The following is a 21562-nucleotide window of genomic DNA, read 5'->3' as shown; positions in this document are numbered from 1 at the left end:
TATTAACAAGGTACACCTGTGTTCATTTTAAATCCACCTGTGTTCAATTGCTTGATTGCACAATAAATATCACTGACTGTGATATAAACAGCAAACTAAAACAGCAAATCAGATAAGTCCTGTTGTCATGAAGACCAAGGAGCTGCCTGTGGAACTTTGATAAGAAGTTGTTAGGAGGAAAAAACCTGGAGAAGGTTATAAAAAGATTGACAAAGCTTTGAACCTTCCTAGGAGCACCGTGAAGTCCATCGTAACCAAATGGAAAAAACACGGCACAAGCCAGATACTACTGAGATCAGGCCGTCCTACCAAACTGAGCAACTGGATAAGAAGGGCAATTGCCAGAGAAGTGACCAAGAGGCCAGCTACAGCACTGACAGAGATGCAGAGCTCTTTGGCTGAAATGGGAGCAACTGTCTGGAGATCAACAATCTCTTCAGCACTTCACAGATTCGGCCTCCTTGGGAGAGTGGCTAGAAGGAAGCCACTTCTGAGAACGGCCAACATTAAGTCATGCCTGGAGTTTGCTGGAAGCCATGTGACAAAACCTGAAACCTTTTGGAAGGAAATTTTGTGGACTGATGAGACTAAAGTTGAGCAAAGTGCTGTGTTTGACGCAAACCAAATACAGCCCAAGGTAACACCATCCCTACTGTCAAGCATGGTGGTGGCAGCATCATGCTCTGGGGTTGCTTTTCAGCAGGAGGAACGGGAAGGCTTGTTGCCATCAAGGGCATCAATGGATGGAGCCAAATACAGGCAAATCCTTGAGGAGAAACTGTTTCAGTCAGCCAGAGATAGAGATCTGTGTTTAGGGCAAAGCTTTTTTTCCAGAAGGACAATGACCCAAAGCACATGGCAAAAACTATCAAGGAATGGTATTGACTGGGGGGGTGAATACTTTCATTCTGGAGAAACAAATGTTCTTGAAGAAAAATTACATTTTTGATTCATAAATGAGTTGAATTTATTGTGTAATTGAAGGGAGAAAAAAAATTAAATGTGTAAAAATTTGGAGGTGTAACAGGAATGAACTGTGAAAAAATTCAAGGAGGTGAATACTTTCTGAAGGCACTGTACTTCCTGTGTCTTGCCCAGGGAGGAGGTTCTGTTTCTATTTATTTGCATATTGTATGAGCTAATAATCAACAAAGATTCTTATCAGATCCTTTTTCACTGCCTAAATGTAGTAAAAAGCTTACTAGTGGTGCTTTCTATAAATCACAATAGCTATTATAGTGTTTATTATTATTATTATTTTGAAAATAATGTATACATTTTCTGGGTATGCAATCAATACCATTACAGGTCCTAGCTTCACAAAAAAATCAAGCATTTGGAACCTTTTTTTAGGTCCACAACTTAAAGTTGATCTTTGCAGAAAGCAAAAACAATCTGTTTCTTTTTTTCCCAGGAAGGCTGGTGAGTAGATACAGTGAAATATATAAGAAATATGATGGCTTACACTTAATGCAAGGGCATAGCTTCCATTTAAACCAGAACTAGGCTTCTAGTCTTCTACTGTCTATAAGCCAGCAGCTATATCACCCTGCAACTCATGTCTGGCACCCTACTAAAGCTTAGTAGATGAGCCTGGTCAGTATCTGGATGGGAGACTTACTGGGGAAAAAAACTAAGGCTGCTGCTGGAAGAGGGATTAGAGGTGCCAGTAGGGAGCACTCATCCTGCGGTCTGTGTGGGTCCTAATGCCCCAGTATAGTGACAGGGATATTATGCTGTAAACAGGCACTGAAGTGGGAAAACCAAAGTCCTGACTCTCTGTGGTCATTAAAAATCTCAGGGCATTTCTTGAAAAGAGTAGGGGTGTTACGGGCCAACGGGAAATTTATCCAATCATGGCCTCCTAATAATCCCTATCTGGCTTCATCACTCTGTTCTCATCCCCACTGTGTGGTGAAAGTATTGGTGCACTCTGTCTGCCGTCACATCATCCAGGTGGGGCTGCACAGTGGTGGTGGTGGAGGGGATCCCCATTACTTTCTGTAAAGCGCTTTGAGTGGAGTGTCCAGAAAAGTGCTATACTGTATAAGTGTAAGGAATTATTAATTATTATTATATTTACAGAGATATTACAAAAGATTTGAGACATCATTCTAAGCGGAAATTGCCTTTGAATGTCTTTGACAGCAGCAAAATACTAAAAGGTTAGAGAGGCAACAAAACAAGGTAGATTTGTTAAGGCATAGAGCCAGGAGTACACTAAGCACTACCGGACTGGATCATGCTGGACTGAGGAAATAACCGTTTCACTGGAACCTTTGAGCCAGGTGCTAAGCAGAAAATTGACTGTGTAAGTCATTGTAACACCATCAAAAGTTTTAAGGTATTAAAATAAAATCTATAAAAATGAGTTTCCTTAGCTCTGCTTGTGATTTGTGTCCTGCAAATATTGCAGATAGACCCCATTATTTCAAATTTACCAAGATTAATAAGCAGCATACTCAGAAAGAATTTGCAACTGGAGCCACATTTCAGTATTTTATTGGTACACAATATCAATTAAAAATGAATAACTGGATGATAATGATTTTTAATTATTAAGAAAACAAAACTACTCACATCTTATATTGTTAACATTTCTTGTCTTGTCTGAGCAGTTTCAAACTTTGAAGAAATGTTTCAGAATGATACAAGGGCAAGACAACCACAAAGTGTGAATGTCCATATTTTCAGTGTTAAGGATAACCTCTACACATGTATAATAAAGTAAATTTACTGAGATTAATCTATGAAAGAAGACTACTTTACATAGACACAAATACTGTATTAAAAAATAAACTAAATAATTCCTAAATTGAGACGTACAGTAAATCAATTCTTTAAATCTGTTAACAGCGGTACACTGAAAATACTTTTAGGAATTTTTACATGGAAAACTGTTAACATTCTAATTTCTTCTTTTGTAAATAATACGAGGTGGTCAGCTTTTAAAAATATTGATAGCATCTTGTAGCAGAATTACAGCCAAACAACATTAGCCAAATAACTGTAGCCACCAAATGAAGCAGACTAAACCAATTGAGAATAAGAAATAAGATGGGTTAAGAGCTGTGATAGAATGACAAGCTGTAGAGACAGTGGTTGTCCCAGACTAGCACTGGGGATCCCTGCTCTTGTGTTTTCATGAATATATAAAAGAGGTAATATACTTATTTATACTGTGTTTGCAGTTTGTCTTTGCTAAATTGAAGTTTTTCCATTAAATTCATGATTTTGAATAATATAATCTACAAATGTTTTTAATACATTTCCCATTAATGTGGTTCTCTAATTTGGAATTGTGTTATTTTTATTTGCTTAGGCAAACTGATCCGCATCATCCTCCGAAAGCTCCTTTATGGCCATCACAGGATTCTTTCGGATACATTGCTCAATGGCTTTAGATGTTTCTTCAGAAGGAGCAGGCAGCACCGACTCAAGGTTTTTGTTGATGGCATCAACTCTCTTCTGGATACTGGCATCAAATTCTTCACGGTTTTTCTCTACAAGATCTTCAATGCCTCTCTGTGCCTCGTTACATCCAGCTTCCAGTTCTCTGCGGATTTCGACAAATTTGGGATCATTTGGCTCAAGAGACATGAGAGTGGTCAGACTGCTCATTCTGTCCATGAGGTACAAACGGGAGACCTGGACATATGTTTCTGAGATCATGTGAACAAGGTGAGCAACATTACTTGCTTGGAATGCTGGACCATATATCATATCTTTAATAAAATCCAAGTGACTGTAGTTGGGAATAGACCTGACAGATTCACAGCTGTCAACAAATTCAGAGATGTTTTGGTTGAGACAAGTTTCAATTAGATTGGTGATCATTTGGAAGAACTGGACCATCTTGGTCCACTGTTCTCTCACACGACCTAATGCATCCAGCCCTTTGACAAGCATCTTAATCGTGGTGTCAAAGTCTATCTTGTCCACTTGAAGCTTTCTCATTTCAATCAATACTTCATCAAACTCTTGGTTACATTTCTTTAGATTCTCAAAGGTTTTGTGGTACTCTTCTCTGCTTTGTTGGAGCTGTTGTTTGCTCTGTGCGATTTTCATTTGACTCAGTTGTATGGTTGATTGCACAAGGCTCCCAGACTCATCCATTCCTGCAAATGTTTTCGACACATGAGGTGCACTTGGACTGATTGCAGGAGTACTTGCTAGTTGACTACTTGCGATGTGAAATTCCTGTGTTTTTGTATTCAACTTTTGAATCTTGGTTAGTAAGTTCTTTAACTTTTGTTCGTCCATCTGTCCTGGCACCACTGCCTTCTCCAAATCATCACAGATCTGAATGCCTTTGTTACATAACTTAATAAAGCATGATTTAATTTCACAATCATCTTCTTTCTCTACCAGTGATTTCAGTTTTCTGAATCCCTTATCCCTTGTCCAATTTGTTTCTACCATTTTACTTCTCTGATCATAAAGTTTTTTCACATCAATGCTTTTACTCTCAGAAGTATAGTTCAACAGGTTTTTTGAAAATGAAAGTAGCTCTTCAGTTCTTGCCACAATGTTTCTTGTTGCACTCATGTTACACTGTTTCATGTTTTCTTCTGTTTCATTTCCAGTTTTATGTGAATCTGTTTTTGAACTCAGCAAAAGTTGAGGAATACAGGTGACTACTTTCATTGCTGCATCTGCAAATGAGAGTCCAACCAATTCAGATCCAGTTGGCATGGAATCAATGGCATCTTTGTATGCCTCTTGAGCTTCTTTGAGTTGCCTGTTTATGTCTTCATGATACATGTTGGCCATTTCTTTTGCTTTTTCTGCAGATTTCTTTCTTTGTTCTGCATCCTTTATAGCCCTCTCAACCTCTTTCAGATTTTCTTGATAAGATGATTTGGCACTCGTGCAGTTCTCTAGAAGCTCAGAAATCAAGCTGATTAATCCCTGGTAGTCATTCTCAACATTCTGAGCAAGCTTGAAGCATTTATCTGCCACAAATTTTATTTTTCTGAGCTGAACAGGAAGCATGGTCTCAACAATTTCTTTATTATCTTGCATGAGTGTCTGAACAATCATTTTGACATCCTTGGGTATGTTTAAGCTGTAGAGACGAATTTGATCCATGTTTTTATGGGCTGTGTTGAATGCTTTCCATCCATCATTGCACACCTGCATCAAACAGGCTCTGAATGACTCAGGGTGTCTTATGTATGTGTATGTTTTATCAGGTGTGTGCTTATTTATTGGAAAATCACATGCAGAAGATATGAATACTAGTTCACCCAGAATGGCAATAGAAATTGGACCTGGTACTAAGAACTCCCCCCAGTTGGCATATGATCTCATTTTCAGTTCAGTCTCCTCCCTGACATCTTGAGCTCTGTAGATCTTCCTGAGTCCATCATTCATTTTAGACAGACAGTTGGTTGTCATGATGTGATTCCTATAAAAATGAAAAGCTTTAGTTTCAAGGTATTCTTTTTTAATTTGTACAATTAATTTTTTATCGATTTGTCTCCCTGCCTTTAATATTGAAATAAATTCACAAATCTAATGATAAATCACATCAATAATAATTCTTTTCAAACAAAACTTTGTTTGGTAATGAGTAATCACCATATTGAATGTGCTACTACAGACATTTTAATTGAAAAGAAGAACTAATGAGATTTGCAATCAGGTTTTGTTAATCTAGTAATTGCAAAATGGCACACCAACTACCAGACTGAATTAGGACCCTGTAACTGAAAAATGTAAAATATTTTAGCCTGTTATGTAGAGTGCTTCAGAAACACCAAGGGATCTGAACTCACAATGGGCCTTTACTCAATATTTACTTAAGATAAACACCTCATTGTTAATACCTGCAGTAAAGTTTAACAAATTACAAGTGTTCTGTAATATCTGTTGAATCTAACCATGTATGCAGAAACCACAGTCTTTTTTACCATTGTAAAACTATTTTTTTTAAAAACATCATAATATACCGAAAATAAATAATAAATCCCACACAGCACATTTAATATATTTTCACCAACAAAACAAAGAACTTCAAGGAAAGACTTTATGGCAAAAGAATCAAGACAACCAGAGCTTCACAGAACTGACTGTTTTCCATCCATAATGCAACAAAGCACTTGGTCGCAATTACAGTTTGTATCAGATGACACAGTTCAGCAAAGTTCCAAAGTGTGTCGATAAGTAATCAATAACCAGCAAAACATGACTGCAAAAGCAAAAAAAACTTGGCAAAAACATACTTGTTTTATCCATGTTTTTACCTTGTTCTTTGTAGGAACCAAAATAAACCCACATGTGGCTAAACTTACTCATCTCCAGGCATGGAGGAAACCGAGACTTATTGGCTAGTGGAGCTGTATTTTGAAACTGACTGTCTTGAAAAAGCTGGTCTAATTGTTTGAAATTGCTGTGATTCATTGTGCTTTCAGCCAATCAAAGCCTTTTATGGAAAGGACTTCCTCCATGGGGCTTTGGCTGTATTCTAGCTATCAATTATTGACACAGCAGGTGATAATCAATCAGATTCTTATCAGTGGTCATGAGTTCACTCCTCAAATTAAGGTTGTTTTCACAGCCTTAGAGCAAAAAATGACTTTCGAGCAGTGCCTAGAGGCTTTCTATAGTAATTGCAATGGCTTTTACAAATTTATATTTAATTTTATATTAAAAACAAAATTGGGGTATGCGAGTAATATCCTATCCTGAAATAATGTAGATTTTCTTTTAATTTTTGTTCAACCTACAAGCATTTTCAGTTATTTGACAGGGCAACAACTTCAAAAAATTGATCTTTGAAGACAAAAAAATACTTCCTGAATTTGTTTTGTGTTTTTCTGTATATTTCTGATTTCCATGTTGCATATGTTTAACACTTTTAGATCAAAGAGCTAAAACTTGGAATTTAGTTTGTATTGCTTGTTTCAAAGATCTGTTTTGTAAAAGGCAGCAGATATAGGCACATAGCTACTGACATGAAAACTAAACAGCACAGTGATTTACATACTATTATTTGGGTTTTCAATACAAGAACTATGTAGCGGCAAGGCTTATTAATAATACAGGAATTAAGTTTCCTGCTCCCTTGCCAGTCTCTCTGTCTCATCTCAGTGGCGCTGGACACAGACAGGCCATTCCATGTGGGACAGATTTAAGGTGTTTTTCTGTCTGGGAGTTTCCTGATAAGGAACAACTCCCAAGGCTGAGATTCTCCAACCACCCTAATGGATGGTCATCACTGGCGCGTTTCTGTCTGGGAGATTCCAATGGAGTCTCATCCCAAAGTGTTTACAACCCTGAGGTTAAAGAACATTGTTAGTCATCCTCCACCTTGATCAGCCAATCAGGAACTCGTAGGGCAGGGTAATGCCACGTGGGTCTCGAATGCCCGTGAAACCTTCAACCAATGAACGACCATAGTTCCTCCAGATAAAAGAGGCAGCACAGGGCCCAAAAGGTGCCCCTCCAGGACATTCTCAGACTCATCTTGGACAATCACGTGACGGCCAGTGTGTCCGAGTGCCAGGACTTTAATTTGTTCTAAGAGTTGAGACCAGAGGTCACCCGTGCGTAACCAAAGGATCCGCCCGAGGTTAGCCCAGCAGCAAGCCTCGTGAACCACCGTTAACCCACCGTGAATGCTTGCCTGATCAACGAGTGAACTACAGTCGGAACTGTCAACAGCTGAATCTCAGTATTCAGAACTAGCGCTACATCGTGAACAAACTGGTCTTCTACCCGTCTAAAGAGTGTGACTTGGATCCCCAGTCACTTTTCATGTCCACAAACTCTGCTAGTTCAGCCAGGACTAACTAGCCGGTCTTCAGAGAGTCACTGCCAGTGCGCCGCAGCAACAATCTCTCCCTCCTTCTCCCACACCTCACGTCTGACCAGCACTGCCTGGCACCGGGCCAGAGGACACCGATTGCTGTTCCCTTGTGTCAGCGGGAGATCTGAATCCACATAGATTGGATGAGTATTCACCATTCTGCATTACAGCTCGAGAATTCAATTGTTACCTCAATCCCAGTTGATGTCAATTTAATTCCTATGAGTTATGTACTTGCTTTTGAGTATCTTGTATAGAAGTTGTAATTAAAGCTCATTATGTATCAAATGGTATAAATGAATGGCATACTGAATGTGTGTGTCTCTTAGAATTTGTAACTCTTCATGATTGAATATATACCTTTTGTATTCTGCTAACCCTCACTATAAGATCTGTTATGTTTATATGCACTTTTTATGTATCAATAAATGTATTCTCGTGTATTAGTATCCGTGTGTGTGCGTTGCTGAGTTTTTCCGCAAGGTCGATTTTCTAATAGCCATCAAAGAATCATTTTGTGATTTACTGCTACAATTAATAATTGTCCCAGTACATGCACAAAACCCCTACAACTATATAAAAGGTCATGCTACTTATTCTATTTATACTGTATACATTATTAACACTAAAATTCAATATTGAATGTTATCTAGGATTAAAATTTACATTCACTTAAATATATTATAATAATAAACTTGATTTTATATAGCGCCTTTAAAGGTGGCTTCTCAAAGCGCTTTACAGAATGACAAAAAAAAAGAATACACAAGATAAAACACAATTACAATATACAGAGGAGACCGTGGATGGTGGTACTAAGAAAAGCAGAGGGGTGAAGAATGGCACCAGTTAAGTAAAGGCTTTTCTGAAGAAGAGGGTTTTGAGTCTGGATTTGAAGGAGTTTAGAGAAGGTGACTCTTTGATATTCTTGGGCAGAGAGTTCCAGAGCTTGGGGAAATAACAGGAGAAGGCCCTGTCACCCACAGAGTGTAGACGGACTTGGGGGACAGTTAGGAGACCAGAATTAGAAGAGCAAAGGTTGCGAGGTGGTGAGTAGAGCAATAAAAGTTCAGACAGGTACTGAGGTGCCAAGCCATGCAGAGCCTTATAGGTGAGCATGAGGATTTTAAAGTCCACACGGAATTTGACAGGAAGCCAGTGCAAGGACAGGATAGGAGTAATGTGATCATTTGCACTAGACCTAGTCAGGATTCTGGCTGCTGAATTTTGGACATACTGCAGTTTGTTCAGAGTAGATTTAGATACCCCAGGGAGTAGAGCATTTCAGTAGTCAATTCGAGAGAACACAAATGTGTTGATCAGCTTTTCAGCCACAGTTAGTGATAGCACAGGGTGTAGTATAGCTATATTTCTGTGGTGAAAAAAAGATGTTTTGACAATATGCTGCAAACATGGGTCGAATGTTAAGCCAGAATCGAATATAACCCCAAGGTTTTTCAATTTAGACTGAAGCTCAAGTACAGAACCATCTACAGATAGGGTTACAGGACTGGCTTTACGAAGTTGACGGGGGTTGCCAATAAGCATGACTTCAGTCTTGTCACAGTTAAGATGAAGGAAATTCTGAGTCATCATGTCAGATATGCAATTAGAATGGAGACAGCCACATCAGTGTCAGGTTTGGTATGGATGTACTGTATATGTGAGTATTATCAGCGTAGAAATGATAGCTGAGACCATGTGATCTTAAAAGCTGACCAAGTGGAAACATGTAAATGCTGAAGAGCAAGGGACCCAGTATTGAGCCCTGAGGAACACCAGACTTAACAAGACCAATTTCAGACCTATACCCATTAAGAGACAAAGTGACAGCGATCGGTGAAGTAAGACTGGAACCATTTGAGAGCAGTGTCAGAAACTCCAAACACAGTCTCAAGACGAGAAAGTAAGATGTCATGGTCAACATATCACCCAAAATACAAGAAAAATAGAAAATATATGACTGAAATTTGTGCAATGTCTTCTTTCTTAAATTTTTAACAAATACAAGCCAAAAGTAAAAACATCAATTCAAGTGACCAATTTTTTTGTTCATACAGTACAAGTTAATTTGCCCCTTTACCAACACTTGATTTACTACTGAATTCATTGCAGCTAGAACATAAACATATCACATAAAGTGATAACACCAGAGACACAAGTGAAGAGCAAAGGTTAAATCCAATGCTATCACACATAAAACAGCTTTGAATGTCTAATCAATGATACTGGAAGCACCTGACCAACAAGAAACACTTGGCATTCAATTGTCACAATACATATATAAATAGGGGGATAGAGCACAAAAACGCTATTATTCTAAAATTGTACAAAATGGTAGTAGTTAAAACTAACTTCATTTGACAAATAATACAGAAAAACCTACTTATTATTTATTAAAAATATATATCAGCCAGAATTCAATATCTTTGTGTGAAAATAAGTGCAACCAGGGGTTGAGCCTGGGAAAAAGAAGCTGCTTAGCCACAGCTGCGACCAGACTGGATTTTAACGGCGTTCAGTCTGGAAAAGCAGGGTGCGTAAGGCTAAAATGAAATAAAAACTCTGCCTACCCCGGTTAAGATATGTGACGGGACAGGCAAAAAGAAAAGAACAACAAAAACACCTTACGCAGGTATAATCCCCTCCTGGACTGCCGGTGAAAATAAAACTCCCTCTTCTGGGGATGGCTCCATGAGTGCTGGCTAGGAGAAAGCAAGATCCTAGCAGGAATATCATTGCAGGAAAGGATTTGAAGGATTTGAAGACAAGGAGCCTTGGTCATTGCTTTGTCGACCTGCTGGTTAGGTAAAGGTGGCAGAATGGGTATGTAGCGGCGAGGCTTAATAATAAGGCAGAATTAAGTGTTTCTGAGCTTTCCCAAATTAGGCCTCATTTCTCTGTTCATCTCTGTGGTGCAGCCACAGAGAAACCATTCATGCAAGGTGATTTAAGGTCCAAGGACAGCTCCCAAAGGGGGATGCACTTAGCTAAGCCTGGCTATCATGATCAATGGTCACCCATTGGCGCCTATCTGTCTAGGGAGTGCGAGTTGGACATCTGGATTGCATTCCTAAGTGTCAGGACTAAGTGACTCATATCTCACCTTGATCAACCAATCAGGGACCGGTAGGGCCGAGTAACCCACATGGGACTCTGATGCCCATGGAACTTTCAGCCAATCAATGAGCTGAAGTTCCTCCAGGTAAAAACAGGCAACACAGAGAGCCTGAGAGATTCAACAAGATTCAGATTCAGATTCAACAATTCTAAAGGGAATTCAAAGGAGAATCCCAAGGGCAGGACATTCTCGCAGCGCGCCTCCTGACCATCCTGAGACTCAGCCCGGACAACCACGGAACGGCCAGTGTGTCCGAGTGCCAGAACTTTCCTTTGTTCTAAGAGTCTAGAGTGGAGGTTGCCAGAGAGTAACCAGCAGCAGGCCTCGTGAACAAGTCGGAACTGTGGACAGCTGAATTACTATTCAGAACTAACTCTTCATCAGGAACGAACCGGTCCTCTTCCTGACTTGCTGGGACCCACAGTCATCTTTTCTCCTGTGCACAAACTTTGCTAGTTAAAGCCAACAGTGAGCATCAGCAGCGCACCGTCGCAAGCCGCACAGCACAGCCTGGCACGGAGCCAGAGAGCGCGGATTGGACAGCAACAGCCTGCAACTGTTTCTTTGTGCCCGCAGGAGATCTGAATCCCCAGATTGGATGAGTATTCAACTTCAATGCATTACAGCTCGAGAATTCAATTGTTATCCCAACCAGTTGATATCAATTTAATTCCTAAGAGTTATGTACTTGTTTGAGTATCTAATGTAGAAGTTGTAACCAAGTTCACTTTACGAAACGGTCTTAATGAATGATATACTGAACGTATGTCCTCTTGATGTGTAACTCTTTGTAACTGATTGAATATATATCTTTTGTATTCTGATAACCCTCTCGATAAGATCTGTTAGGTTTATATGCATATTCTATGTATTAATAAATGTATCCTCGTGTATTAGTACCTGTGTGTGCGCCTTGTTTGAGTTATGTCGCATGGTTGGATTCTAAAGCCATCAAAAGAATCAACTTTGTGATTTACTGCTACAATTAATAATTGTCTCAGTAAATGCCCAAACCCTACAGAACTGGTGCCTTCAGAGAGCCACTATGATTACATATTTGGCGTCCCTGAACCGGCTTAATCTACATTATTTGGCGTCCCTGGGTGGGCGTGGCAAGACTGAAATGAGTCAACCAAGCGGAATAATCCAATATAAAACGCCGCGGGTTTCATACACGACAATACAGTGTGCTGAAAGCAGAAAGAAAAAAAGTTCCCTTTGCTCTTTAAGCAGTGCTTGATTGTTTTGTGATCTTTTGCGATCTACCGGGTTGATTGCATACTTGATCTTGTGGTTTTCTGTGGTAAAACCGTGATTTCGTACTTAAAAGTAATACTCTTTAAGTTTAACGATGGTTGCTAAAAGGTCTGAATTCGAGTCGCTATTAAGCACTCTCTCTAGCAGCGACAGGTCTGACCACGATCTCTTCCATATCTCCGTCAGCGGAGAAGCTAGGATAAATCTCCATTCTCTGAGAGAGCTAGCGAAGGACATAGAGAGATTTGACCCCGCAGTGTCAGAGAATAATATCGAGAGTTATATTCAGGACCTCAGGTATAACCTGCAGTACCTGCCAAACGCCACAGAACAGGAGAAAGTGTTTCTGGTCAGGAAAACTACCAGCAGAGCTGTACATGAGTGGATGGCTAGGCAGATGAAAGAAGTCTGTAATGATTTTGAGCAGCTTTGTCAAGCACTTATCGAAGAATACAGTGCGTTTATTGACCCGACTACTGCGATAGCCGCAGCTCTTAACATTAAGCACAAGAGAGCAGAGTCCCCTCGTGAATATTACGAGAGTCTTAGACGAACTTATTTTGCAGGGCGAAATGATGAGGGTTGCGAAGAGAACACACATTTCAAGGGTTTATTCATTGCGAATCTCCACCCGTCAGTCAGAAAGATGATCTTAATGCATACAGATGCACAGACCATGAAAATGACTGATATCAAGAGATTCGTGCAGAAAGCCTGGGAGTATGATGTCCAAAGTCGCTCTGAGCAAAAAGTTGCTAAAGCGACTGCGTTCGCCGTCAGAGCCAGCAGGGTTAATTCCCCCCTGCTCGAAGGAGCACAGGCTCCTGAGCTGGCTAAGCCCCGTTCCAAAGCACTCACACAGGACCGCACCCAGCGTCCTAAGTGCCATGAGAACACCGGGGGAGGGAAAGGGCTAGAAAAAGCTGAACAAAAGGATTCAGTAGCCGCCCGCCTGGCCAGGCTTGAACAAGCTTTATTAGGACAGGGACAACCGCTCCCCAAGGCTGCCGGAAGCGTGAATGAGCTGATACTCTCCACTGGAGGAGGCGGAGACCCGCCCCCTCTCCCTCCCTCAGTCTATCTGATTGAGCGGAAGGGGTCCTGCCTGGATAAGGTCAGCCACTCCCAAGTAAGTGCTGACTCCACCCCTGAAGTCACAGAGCAGGCAGTAAAACGCAGAGGAAAAGCAAGAAGCTTTTACCTCAAGGCTGCCATGGGAGATGTCTTACCCAGTGAGACACTGATTGACACTGAGGTTGAAAGGTGTTTGAAGTCACACGGCAAGCTCAAACGGGTAGAAAAAGAAAAGGGCATGCGACTCAGAGAGGAACCTTTGGTGGATCACCAGAAAGGCAAGGTGTGGAAACAGGTCAAGGCTCCTAAGCCTTCTGTACAGAAGGAAAGGGGGGCCAAGAGGCAGACTGTGCTCACACAGTGCCCACCGAACACAGAAGCCTATGCGGAGATTCCTTCTGTTCCCTCTGGACAAGAAATAAAAATATTTCCTTGTTCCCCAGATATACAGGGAAGTCGTGTCCCGGCTGAGGTCCCAACAGCCTCCCTGCCACAGGAGCGCTGCTCCGAGCAGCCGCCTGATCCACCAGGTAAAGCACACCCCTTTTACATCCCTAAAGAGGAGCAGATCTCCCCACCTGGCGATGAAAAGGAGCTTTCCCTGTACACCCTGGCACCCAAGAGGGGTCAGGACCACCACCCTGCAGTGGTGGAAGGGATCCAGATGGCAGGAGAGCAGGTTGGTGATGTAGCCCTCACCCTTAGCCCTGAGAGGTCCTCTATTAGTGAGGATCTGCTTGAGCAGCTGTCACAGGGCCACCGCCAGGTGCCCCTGGTGCAACATTCACAGGTTAGACAGGAGGTCCAGCTCGACGCTGAGACTACTGCGCTGTGGACACACCTGATCCCAGATGCCGATTCCCTCTGCTTTGACCCAGGGAACCTGCAGTCAGGTAACATTATTTCTCACAACTACCAGGTAGTGAGTGAGACTGACCTGATTGTTCCTGCCTCAACGGCAGGGTTGCCAAAACACCCAGTCCCCCAGAAGGGACAGGGAATGAAAGCCGAGCCGGTTTTCTTACAGCCACCAGCTCAGTCTGTCAGTCTGAGTCTGACCAACAGTGGTTCAGCCAGACTGGAGCTGGATGGTCAAGTCACCCGCCTGCCAGTGCAGGACATCGCAAAGAGGGGTGTCAGAATCCCCGCCTGCACTGACATGGGCCTGGTGAGTGATAGTGAGTTCAAAGACAGTGAACTAGCTATCCCACTGCTGGGGCAGCTCCCTGAACCCCTAGCGAGGGAAGGGGGGAGCGAGCAGGTGTCCTACACCCATGCCCAGCGAACGATTGTAAACATGCCGATAGAGGGATTCCTCAATCAGGAGGTGTGCAGGGTGGACCTGAACAGTGAGAATAGGGTAACAATCCCAGATCACTCAGGTGCTCCAGCTGACCACTCAGCCGAGGGTCAGGCATGCTCCACCGCTGCACCGCCCCCTGCAGGGTTCCTAGAGCACAGGCATGAACAAATCGAAAAAGCAGATGCCCTGGAAACGGAGGAGCAGCATCAGCCGCTGCGTCAGATCTCCCCAGATTTCCAGGATGTTGGTGCCCAAGATGCCACAGGGCATACTGAGAAAGACACCATGTACATGCTGCGCCAGCTTAGAAAGGCAACAGTCACTCAGAAGGAGATGACTGGGATCAGCCACCCGAAAAGACTTTTGGGAGGACTGATTGCTGCCACCACTGTTGTGCATTTGCTATTTCTGGTAGGTTTGTGTGCTACTGGCACTCTCACCCTGACTGCCCCAAGAAGGCAGGTGTCAGAGATGCCAGAGGGTAGTGACAGACTGTATCAACAGCAGCAAAAGTTGGAAAGCTTAGGGGAAACCCTACAGGCAACTTCCTATGCAACAGGGTTAAACCTTATTCCCCAACCAGTGGACATGATTGTTGGTGTTATACAGTGGGTTTATGCTTGTGTGCAACAGGCCAGAATGTTGACACAAGACCTGTTATGGGAGTTTAGTGCCACTGTAGCCAGTCTAACCACGGCACAAATCCCAACCCACTTGATTCCACTCTTCTCAGTAGAGGAGTGTGTGACATTAACCCCATCGCTCATAGCTCACCCAGAAGGCAATCCAAGATTGAATTCGGTTCCAAATCTTGAGATGGGTATGGCTACCAAAGCTATCCATTGGCTGTGTCTAAACGATTCACCAATGAAGGGTGTAAAGCTACTAACGAGCAGAGGGAGGTTAATGAACCCCATGAAGAGCAGGTGGGAAGTAAATGGCTGGTCAGCACACCACATTTAACTGACACTATGACTTGTGACGGGCATGATACAGCTACCACAATGCAGCTATCTAACCAATAGTTTTCCTGTAAGTTCCCGAGGAGGCCATAGTACAGCATGGTAACTTAACACTGTACGGTCTGGAACCAGACAATATAAGACCAAACTTGAGGTCTAAGATGCCTTCAGGTGCCACACTATTCAATTGGATAGAAATCCAAGAAACAGTAAGCCCTGAAGAGGTACAGGTAGTTAGTTTGCTTTAATGGAACAAACCTCCAAACCACCCTAGCAGATACCCAACACAGGTGTTGTGGTTTATCGGGGGCTGGGAACAGGAACTGTTCTTATTGTAACACTACTGCCAGGTAGCTGGATCATGACTGACAGTGTACTCTGAATGATGTACTCTCACATCAAGATGTACTCTGGGTAGCATGAATGAGTCAAAGGTAGCATGTCAAAAGAAAGGAAGTGACTTCTCCCCAAATATCTACCACAGAGGTATCAGATATTGACAGTGAACTTCCTGATGTGTAATTCCTAGACTGAGATAATGTCTCCTACCGTGTTTATACATACTCCAGATGTTATTCATCCTGTTTGTATCCAATGCTGGTTCCGGTATGAATTCTCGAGGAGTAATGTAGACATTTAAGATTAATGTTCTAATGGCAAGGGACATCACTTAACTCTGTTTTGTTTTGAAGGCAACAACGCCTCAGGACCTCGTGACCTTCAAAAAGGGGGGATATGTAGCGGCGAGGCTTAAAAATAAGGCAGAATTAAGTGTTTCTGAGCTTTCCCAAATTAGGCCTCATTTCTCTGTTCATCTCTGTGGTGCAGCCACAGAGAAACCATTCATGCATGGTGATTTAAGGTCCAAGGACAGCTCCCAAAGGGGGATGCACTTAGCTAAGCCTGGCTATCATGATCAATGGTCACCCATTGGCGCCTATCTGTCTAGGGAGTGCGAGTTGGACATCTGGATTGCATTCCTAAGTGTCAGGACTAAGTGACTCATATCTCACCTTGATCAACCAATCAGGGACCGGTAGGGCCGAGTAACCCACGTGGGACTCTGATGCCCATGGAACTTTCAGCCAATCAATGAGCTGAAGTTCTTCCAGGTAAAAACAGGCAACACAGAGAGCCTGAGAGATTCAACAAGATTCAGATTCAGATTCAACAATTCTAAAGGGAATTCAAAGGAGAATCCCAAGGGCAGGACATTCTCGCAGCGCGCCTCCTGACCATCCTGAGACTCAGCCCGGACAACCACGGAACGGCCAGTGTGTCCGAGTGCCAGAACTTTCCTTTGTTCTAAGAGTCTAGAGTGGAGGTTGCTAGAGAGTAACCAGCAGCAGGCCTCGTGAACAGGTCGGAACTGTGGACAGCTGAATTACTATTCAGAACTAGCTCTTCATCAGGAACGAACCGGTCCTCTTCCTGACTTGCTGGGACCCACAGTCATCTTTTCTCCTGTGCACAAACTTTGCTAGTTAAAGCCAACAGTGAGCATCAGCAGCGCACCGTCGCAAGCCGCACAGCACAGCCTGGCACGGAGCCAGAGAGCGCGGATTGGACAGCAACAGCCTGCAACTGTTTCTTTGTGCCCGCAGGAGATCTGAATCCCCAAAGATTGGATGAGTATTCAACTTCAATGCATTACAGCTCGAGAATTCAATTGTTATCCCAACCAGTTGATATCAATTTAATTCCTAAGAGTTATGTACTTGTTTGAGTATCTAATGTAGAAGTTGTAACCAAGTTCACTTTACGAAACGGTCTTAATGAATGATATACTGAACGTATGTCCTCTTGATGTGTAACTCTTTGTAACTGATTGAATATATATCTTTTGTATTCTGATAACCCTCTCGATAAGATCTGTTAGGTTTATATGCATATTCTATGTATTAATAAATGTATCCTCGTGTATTAGTACCTGTGTGTGCGCCTTGTTTGAGTTATGTCGCATGGTTGGATTCTAAAGCCATCAAAAGAATCAACTTTGTGATTTACTGCTACAATTAATAATTGTCTCAGTAAATGCCCAAACCCTACAGAACTGGTGCCTTCAGAGAGCCACTATGATTACATATTTGGCGTCCCTGAACCGGCTTAATCTACAGGTAGATCTTGGAATGAGTGTGCCATGTGTCCTGTTAATCCAATAAGTGGGTTTCAGAGGAGTGTGCATGTAAAAAAAGTAGAAAAAGAGCGAGAACCTGCATGTCCAGAGTGGTGGACATGCCTATTCCATGCCCAGAGTGGCAGCCAAAACCCTAGTGGCATCACAATACTTACAGCCCCCAAATCAGATGCAATACATAAATCATTCACAACCCTGACAACACAGTGCTATAGAATGGTAAATTAGAAATTGGTCTGTAGTTCATCATTATATAAGAATCTAATCCAGGCTTATTTACTATTGGAGCGATTGTTGCAAACAACACTAATAGAAAGGTGACAGTTTAATGTTGTTGACAATTAATGGGTAGATGTTAGGACAAAGGCTTGATACAGATAATTAAAGATTTATAGCATCTATCTTGGACTGAGAGAATAGCAAAAAATTGAGACAGAGGTCAGAGGTATAAGAGACAGTAGAGTTTTCAGGGAGGTTAGTGATTGTGTTAATAATAGAAAACAATTTGATTTCCTACACTAGTTCAGAGTTGATTATATCTGAGATATAGGAGGATCTGGCAGGTGCCACAGCAGCGCTGTAGATTTGCAGGTGTTCTTTATAAGCCTGACTGTGAACCACTAGACCAGATTTTTTACTTAAGTGCTCCAGATAATATCCAGTTAGTTTCAAAGAACGAAGTTCAGGCGTATACCATGGAGAACAGCACTTGAAGGAAAATGTGCAAGTTTTAGGGGAGCAGATCTTAATCAAGGTACTAGTCAATGTATTGTTTAAATCACTGAATAGGTCAGCAGTCAAAGATGAACTGTCTAGTAAAAGGGGAGAAATAAGTGTGGTTCACAGATTTAAAATTTCAAACTTCTTACTGAAGAAAGAGGGATACAAACAACAAATAGAGCTTTATGATTTTTGAGTCAGTCTGGGCAGAAGCACAAAGAAGATCAAGGCTGTGATGACAGGTGTTGGTTGGACAGTTTATCAGTCCACAGCAGTTAAAAAATCAGAAGCAAATTTACAGTCTAAGGAGGCAACAGTATTAAAATCACCAAGAATTAATACTGGACAGCAGAAGAAACACTTGGAAAGCACACCAGAGCTTAGTGGTCACATACAAGGAACATTTTGCATATTGCCTGTCCCTTTATTTCAGTATTCGAGAGTTCTCACACACACCATATTTTTAACAAATCTAGCAGCTGATAGTATGGGAAAGAGAATGTACTGGAGATGTCTCAATCCTGCAGAAACAGGAGATAAAGGCAAGATGTATAAAATCTACTTTAATGAAAGGTGGTAGTGGGTATGACCTCCAGAGTAAAGGAGATGGAAGGTAGAAAAAAATCCCTCATTAAATTAAATTCAGCCTAATAAAAAGAACCTGTATCAGGATAATTCTGACTGTCCTTAGACAAAGTATGATAATTCTAGCCTTGGAGAGCACATCAGAGGTCTTTAAAGAGAGCAGGAAGTTCACCAGTGAGAGTGGGGTATAGGGGTTGCAGGGATATGCAGATATTTCATTTATTGGGAAAGAGAAGGGCATTCCACTCTGATGAAACATCCGTGTTCCTAAAAACTGTACAGACAGATCTACAGCTATAAATGAGAGTTGTGATGTGGATACAGAATGTATTGAATGGAAATTAGAAAAAAAATGTCAATAATCAAGCACCCAACAGTAAGTTAAAATATTTTTCTATGTGTTGCTCAACATACAAGATCTACATTTTTTTTCTAATATCTCCTGGAAAATTGGTAATTCATATCATTATCATGTATCATTAATATGTTTTTTTTTAAATGTTAAGAAGCAGAAAGCTCACCTCCAGGCCCAGATCAATTATGAGGTGTATTTATCCAAAAGTCTGCAAAACCCCAATCGCACATTTCAATGAAAATCTGTATATATTAAAACTTTTCTGAGGAATAAGATAAACAAATACTGGACTTTATTTTACTGTTTATTAATTCATAATTAATTAACAAAATGATTAAATTATGTCACTGTAAGAAAATATTACATCCAGAATAAAAGCAGAAACCTGAAGACAAATGCATCTACAGTAAGTAAACACTTACATTTTGTCTTTTCCCCACACAAAAAAAGATGATTGCAGATGTAAGTCTTGTTGAGGATGGTCTCTCCCCACACAGAGTGCTGGTATCTTGCAGATCTGAAAAATAATTTTAAAATAGTACAATGTTGGAAATGTAATAATAATAAATCCATGATCAAATTCAAGTGTACCTGCACTTATTTCATTACATTAAAATTAATAGAATAATGCACAGCTGGTTATGCGTCTTCATCTGAAGTATTTGCATACTGTATATACATTTCTTTATTAAAAACTAACATTTAAAGAACAAGAGCGTTCTGCTGTACAGTATGTGCACATACAGTCACAAAGCAATAATTAGATATTAGAAAAATAAGGTTATGCCCTCTTTGATAGTCTTGGAAGCTCAGTAAGGAAGTCAAAGACTTTCAGTTATAGCACGCAGCTCACCTTGTTGTCAGCCGGAACTCTCAAAAAAGCCAATCATGTCAAGTCAATAAAATGATTTGTAAAAGTAATTCAAAATGCGCGGGCGATACCGCATTATTTTCCGGTACGCTGTATGCAGTCTACCGCAAGCTACCGGTAAATACCGCGAGTTACCGGTAAATACCGCGAGTTACCGTAAATTCTCCTATAATACGACAAGCAAAATAATAGTATCCGGAATTTCCGCAAGGTGGAGCTAATAAAGCTCAACCTCTCATGTTTGAGCTGTGGCCATCAGTCTTTAACGAAGATATTACTAATAGTATTAATAATGAATGACCTTGGACAAGCTGTAAGTGTAAACTCAAAGTATTGCCCTGGTCAACATTCTTGTTTTCATTGACCGTCTTTGTAAAAGTAACACCACAGCATTTCGCAATCACGCATTTGTTTCCAATCATGCAAAGTACAGTGATTCACCATGCCTTTCACATGCTCATAAAAGAGATTGATTTAGGAACATAAACATATTACCGTATGCAAACTGTACTGTATACAGTATGTATATGTATATTTAATGTCTTAACTGTGCCCGTTTAAGTATTGAATATTCATATCTAATTTTACCACTGAAGGGAAATCTTAGTAACTGAGCATAAAAAGAATAGGAGCATACTGCAACGCGTGTGAAGGCCATAAATGATATTAATTTTGGAACATAAACATACAGTATATGGCTGGTCTCGGTATTTTAAAGAAAACATACACGAAACATGGTTTCATTATGACCAGAATCGGTCTTGAGATATTTTTAACTTGATTTATAGTATTTGAGAGGTGTGTCTTAACACCGATACTACAGTGCGTAAATACTGCTCACGTATATGTTTGTAGGTTTATATTATGCATTTCATACGGTCAAATTACTTTTGTGCAACTAATAAGAAGCGCGAAACGGTATGCGTTTTAGTTTCGTTTTGTGCTGGGACTCTGCTTTTAACAATGTCCCCGTGGATTGATTAGAGATATCAAGTACATACAAGTCATTTTTTAAATGTTGTAGTTCGTCTTGTAAAAATGTTACGAGTACATCATCTATCAACAATTACACAGGTTCTGTTTCCATATTGCGGATTTTGGTTACGTAATATTATTTTCTAGATTTCACGTTGTGAATATATGATTTGGGCAAACAGAGCCGCAAAGAAGTACATTATGGGTTGTTGTTTTGTTTTTTTTGCAGTTTTACCTAGAACAAGCGATGCTTAAACCTTTGTCTGATTCTTGTGAAACTATCCACACGACAGTTACAGTACCTAGGAGTACGCTGGGCAAATGTTCCGAGGTCAAATTCTTCCAGCACGGGGGTACCTTTAAAGCGGAGACGACGGCACCGAAAGTTT

General features: G+C 41.1%; 1 long non-coding RNA gene across 1 annotated transcript in view; it reads right to left on the bottom strand.

Moving 5' to 3' along the window:
- Positions 1-21562, bottom strand: part of LOC138224043 (uncharacterized) — a 47805-nt gene that overhangs the window by 10032 nt on the left and 16211 nt on the right. The window contains exon 2 of the long non-coding RNA XR_011182394.1: positions 19750-19844. This is a non-coding gene — a long non-coding RNA (uncharacterized lncRNA). The remainder of the gene's footprint in view (positions 1-19749; positions 19845-21562) is intronic.

This window comes from Lepisosteus oculatus, chromosome 18, assembly GCF_040954835.1.
Source record: "Lepisosteus oculatus isolate fLepOcu1 chromosome 18, fLepOcu1.hap2, whole genome shotgun sequence".
Taxonomy (NCBI): domain Eukaryota; kingdom Metazoa; phylum Chordata; class Actinopteri; order Semionotiformes; family Lepisosteidae; genus Lepisosteus; species Lepisosteus oculatus.
The sequence above is the reverse complement of the archived record's forward strand: the minus strand, read 5'-3'. Positions and strand labels throughout refer to the sequence as shown.